At 44.8% G+C, this 5,901-nt stretch overlaps 1 pseudogene; it reads left to right on the top strand.

Annotated features, from left to right (window-relative positions):
• Positions 1 to 1,274: 1,274 nt before the first annotated feature.
• On the top strand, positions 1,275 to 5,089 carry LOC139832339 (uncharacterized; annotated as a pseudogene).
• Positions 5,090 to 5,901: the final 812 nt, after the last annotated feature.

The following is a 5,901-nucleotide window of genomic DNA, read 5'->3' as shown; positions in this document are numbered from 1 at the left end:
AGGGTCCAAACCCTGATTTCCTACGACCTTTCTAGTTAGGAAGGTCATAATTATTTGAGAGGAATTGGTCATGTTGAAAATGATATGGCCCATGACCTTAATTCTGGCCGCTGACGACCAATTTTGATGGTCATACGATCGGTAAGGTTTTTAGCTCTGATGACTAGACTGACACTTCACCACTCTTGCCTACGTGTCAGTAGTTAGGTGTCATTTTCGCTTATGTGTCACTTACTGACAGGGGGACCCACTGGCAGGAAGAGCACCAATTTAACTAATCTGAGCCCACGTTGACTGGGCCAGGTCCTACCCAGCCTGTTGGGTTTATTTGGCCAGATCCTACCCAGCCTGTTGGGTTTAGTTCGAATGGGCCCGATTGGCCCAGTCCAGTACCGAATGGAACTCTACATATGCGTTGGTGGCAAAAATATGCGTTGGTGGCGATCGAACACAGGACCTCACGCTCCACCCGAACCGATTCCAACCGCTGAGCTACGAAACTTTTTTGATTTTATTTTAGATACCACTCTACATAATAACTAAATCCTCCAATAGCTGTGTCCTCGTTAACAGACAGGTACACGCTCCCGACACTTAGCAGAAAATCAATCCCGACCATGTCTGGTGCGACCGGTGGAAGAGGGGGCGGTGGTGACCGGCGGGAGAGGGGGCGGTGGTGACCGGCGGGAGTGGGAGAGGGGGCGGTGGTGACCGGCGGTGCGACCCTGTCTGGTGCTGCGGTTGTTGCCGCTGCTGCGTGGTGGCGACCGGCCGGGGCGGGGGCGGAGGCGACAGCCGGTGAGGGGCGGGGGCGGAGGCGACCAGCCGGTACGGGGCGGGGGCGGAGGTGACCGGAAGCAACCGCAGCGGCGTGGATCCGACGGCAGAAGGGCCATCTCGTTTTGACAGGGTAAGCTGGGTACTGGATTAGGGTTGCTAGTTGTGAGGATTTAGTGCTAGTTCTGGATTAGGGTTGCTAGTTGTGAGGATTTAGTGCTAGTTTCGAATCAGAGAAGCAGAGAAGCAGGATCTAGTTCTGGATTTTGGTTTGATTTAGTTTTGCATGCTGCTACTCCTGTTAGCTCATTGCTAATAGTTCATGCTAATTAAATGTAGAGGTATGCTGTGAGAAAATGGTGCTTTTGTGTAGCAGGATATTATCTTTGTATTGCTAGGTTTGGTAGAAAACTTTTTTTGTATTCTTAGTGGTTTACTGCTAGCTTTGTATCAAGTTATCCAATATGCTAAGCTGTTACATTGTTTTCATTTGGCAGATGGCCGATAGAACATGGATTACTAAAGGAGTGCGAAGGCTTTCCGATGAACACCTCAAGGGAGTGGAAGAGTTCATGCTACATGTTCGCACAGTTTTTGCCGAGGGTGTTCACATCTTTTGCCCATGCAAGCACTGTATGAACAGGAAACAACTACCTCAAGGAAGAGTTGAAGATCATTTGCTCCTTAATGGGATGGCCAGCACATATGATAGATGGATCCATCATGGAGAACCTTTACATGTTGTACCTGAACATGCTAAACCTGAACATGCTGAACCTGATGCACAAGGACACCATGGTGATGATGCTAGCTTTGATTTTATCGAAGATGTTCTGCAAGATGGTATGGAGAAAGAGGATGGGTTTGAAGATGATAGAATTCCTGACCTGTTGAGGGATCTGTACATGTCTGAAGACCTTGAGGATGGACAGAGGTCATTGTTTGCCGATGTGATAGAAGAGGCGAAGCGAGCAGCTGTTGAAGGGGGTAAATTTTCAAGATTTACCTTCACTGTGAAGTTGCTCCACGTCAAGTCTTTCTATCGGATCAGCAATGCTGCATTCAATGCAATACTCCATATTTTGAACTTGCAGTTCCCTAATAGCTCGGTTCCCAGGTCTTATGATGATGCATTGAGCATAATCCGCAAACTGGGTCTGGGTTATGTTTCGATCCATGTCTGCCCGAATAGATGTGTCTTGTTTCGGAAGGACTATGCCAAGCTTGACAATTGCCCTAAATGCAATGCCTCGAGGTGGATAGATGCAGATGGGAAGAAGCGGATACCGACGAAGGTTTTGAGGCACTTTCCATTGACTCCAAGGTTGAAAAGGATGTTCATTTCAGAGAAAGGATCGGAGGAGGTGCAGTGGCACAAGATCAAGCGCCAACCTGTGGATAATGAGCTCAGCCATCCAGCTGATGGAGATGCATGGAAGGACTTCGACGATACATATAAAGACTTTGCCGCTGATGCAAGGAACATAAGGCTCGGGATTGCCACGGATGGTTTTAACCCATTTGGAAACATGAGTAACTCCTACAGTATGTGGCCAGTTTTTGTGGTGCCCTACAACCTTCCTCCGTGGGCATGTATGGACCAGTCAAACTTTATGATGACGTTGCTGATTCCAGGTCCAGAGTCTCCAGGAAAAGACTTCGACGTCTTTATGGAGCCCCTCGTAGAAGAACTGCAGCAGCTCTGGATGGGTGTACGTACCTATGATGCCCTGAGCCGCGATAAATTTGATCTCCGTGCTGCAATCATATGGTGTATTCATGATTTCCCGGCACTGCACACTTTGTGCGGGAGGATCACAGCAGGATATCAGGCGTGTGTGCGGTGCGACAAAGAGCCTTGCTCGAAAAGAATAAGGAACAAGATTTGCTTCATCGGCCATCGCCGCTTTCTTCATCGAACAAGAATTCAATGGAGAGGCTGAAACCCGCGAGAAGCCGTCGGAATTCACTAAAGAGGAGCTGCAACAGCAACTTGACAAGGTCAAGGATGTGAGACCTGGAAAGCTTCAAAAGAAAAGAAAGAGGGAGGAAGGACAATGCTTTAGCCGGAGGTCATGTTTGTGGGACTTGCCATACTGGTCAGAGCTAAAGTTGAGGAATAATCTCGATGTAATGCACATCGAGAAAAACATATGCGACAACCTGCTTGGGACATTTCTGAACATAGAAGGGAAGACAAAGGACACACTTAATTCAAGGCTAGATTTGGAAGACCTGGGCATAAGAAAAGAGTTGCATCTACGGCCTGTTGAAGATGGATCAGAATCATTTGAAATGCCCGAAGCATGGTATACGATGAGTAAACAAGAGAAGCTTGCATTCTGTGAATTTATAAGGGCTGTGAGGTTTCCAGATGGGTAAGCGGCTAACCTATCCAAGTGTGTTTCTGCTGATGGATGCAAGCTTCAAGGGCTGAAAACACATGACTGCCATATCTTGCTTCAAAGAATATTACCGGCAGGCCTCCGAGGAATTATGCATCACGACATATATGAAGCAGTTGCTGAACTAGGAAACTTCTTTAGAGAGTTGTGCTGCAAAACATTGAAGCGAGATGTTCTGGAAAGACTTGAAAGGGAAATCCCAGTTATCCTTTGCAAGCTTGAGAAGATCTTCCCGCCATCATTCTTCGATGTGATGGTCCATTTGGCTGTGCATCTACCAAAAGAAGCATTGCTTAGAGGCCCTGTATAGTATGGTTGGATGTTCCCAATCGAAAGAAGGTTGCTTACATGTAAGCGCTATGTGCGGAACACGGCTAGACCTGAGGGATCAATTGCGGAAGCATATGTTGTTGATGAGTGTCTGACATTTTGCTCAAGGTACTTCGATGATATGGAAACGAGATTTAACCGGCCGGGCAGAAATATAGAGCGGGATGATTCTCATGTTGGTGATGTCTCGGTGTTCAAGCACGGTGTGAATTTCATTGGAGCGTCAGAATACTTGGAGGCTGGTGCTGAATATGACAAGATGGTTTGGTATGTGCTCCGAAGTTGCCCGGAGGTTCAACCATACATCACGTATGTACCTCTTCATCATCTGTCAACTAAATGCTTATTTGTGAAAGTTTCAAATTTCTTGTGAACCCATATTAGAGATATCTGTTATGAAAGAATTAGCATGCCATGCTCCACAGATAATAAATGACAATAATGTAAATGAACTAAATGCTTATTTGTGAAAGTAGATGCTATCTGCAATTTTCATCTCTTAACATGTAGTGCACATACAACCATCTGGTTTCAGACTATTGTTTTGATGCTAAATTTTGTTGCCATTGCAGGCTGTGCAAGGAAGAGTTGCAGTGGCAAGGTGGTAATATAAATGTTGATAAATGGCTTGCGAATGGATTTGCTAAATGGTTTCAGGCTCATGTGAGATCTTTAGCCTTGGTCCAGTTACCACTTTCTATATGTGCTTTTCTATATGATTTGCTAAATGATTTGCGAATGGATTTTCTATATGTGCTTTTCACCCTGGGTTATTTGTGCAGATTGGAAATTTGGAAGATATCAGTGCTGATCTGTATGCTTTGGCGTGCCAACCGGACAAGAGAGTGAGGGTGTATTCAGCATGTATTGTTGATGGCGTCCGGTACCACACTGTTGACAGGGAGAAAAATAGGAAGACACAAAACAGTGGGATTGTTTCCGAGGGAAAACATGACAATGAGTACATTGATTTCTACGGTCAGCTCAAAGGCATCATCAAGTTGCAGTACAACTCCAGTGAAGGCGTCCACCGTTCGGTGGTCTTATTTCGGTGTGACTGGTTTGATCTAGGTGGCAAGAAGAAGACCGGAGTGCGGGATGATGGGCACTTCAAAAGCATTAACACAGGCAGATGCTGGTACAAGAATGATCCATTTATTTTGACAACACAAGCAACCAAAGTGTTTTATGTGCCAGACACAGCTTTGCGTGGAAAATGGCAAGTTGTGCAAAAATTTCAGCATCGACATCTCTGGAGTGTGGCTGAAAATGAACTTGAAAAGGGAGTCGGTGGTACTGGACTTAGCTACCAAGATGACAACTCAACGGAAGTTCCGCTGCAAACTAAAGAATCACATGTGCAAATCATATTGCGAAGGGACCGGGAATGTGTATTAGTTGATGCTGTAGTTGTACAAAAATTTAAGAAGAGGAGGAAGGAGGTAGTGGTTGAGCAGGACATCGAGGATGAGGAACAAAATCAGCCCGACCAGACAATGTACCAGTACTGCGAGGATGATGAAGGTAACAAGACTGGGCATCGGGTTCCTGTTTTTGGTTTCGACGATGATGAGTAATGGATGGATGTCTGCAGCTACAACTTGCTTGTACTGGGATTTTCTCCTTGAATGCTTGTATTGGGATATTCTTCATGAGTGGATGATGTTGCTGTCTTAACATTGCTTGTACTGGATGTTGTTTGCTTGTACTGAATGATTCATGAATTATGGTGTTTGGTTGTACTGAATTATGGATCTGCAAAGTTTGTTGTTGTTTAAATTATGAATTATGTATTTGCAAGTTCTGCTTTGTCCTGGATTTGTGTTGCTTCTGCTGTGCTTGTAAATTGGCTTTGATTGTGTTGTGTAAAATCAGAACTTGCAAAAGTTTTGTTACAGGGCACTCGAACCAGACCTCCGGGTCACTGAATCGGACGTTACCAATATGCTATAGAAGTGATCTTGTTAGATAGGTAATCCATTCACTTTTATAAGATATAATCTGCTGTGTTGTTTAAATTCAAAACTTGCAAAAAAAGTTTTGGTACCTGGGGCACGAGCACTCGAACCCAGCACCTCCAGTTCGCCTGAACTGGACGTTACCAGTATGCTATAGAAGTGATCTTGTTAGATAGGTAATCCTTTCACTTTTATAAGATATGATCTGCTGTGTTGTTTAAATTCAGAATTTGCAAGACAATAACTTGAATTTCACCAAACTTGAATTTCATATACATCACCTACAGACCTACAAAGCCATAACTTGCATTACATACCACCAAATAACCATAACACACATTTCATACCACCAAAAGCAACCATAATTCGCATTTCATACCACCAAAAGCAACCATACATAGTACCAAAAGCAACCATAGATGGTGCTCCAA

This window comes from Lolium perenne, chromosome 1 (genome assembly GCF_019359855.2).
Source record: "Lolium perenne isolate Kyuss_39 chromosome 1, Kyuss_2.0, whole genome shotgun sequence".
In the NCBI taxonomy this organism is placed as follows: Eukaryota; Viridiplantae; Streptophyta; class Magnoliopsida; order Poales; family Poaceae; genus Lolium; species Lolium perenne.
Note: the sequence above shows the minus strand (reverse complement) of the source record. Positions and strands in the feature narration are given on the sequence as shown.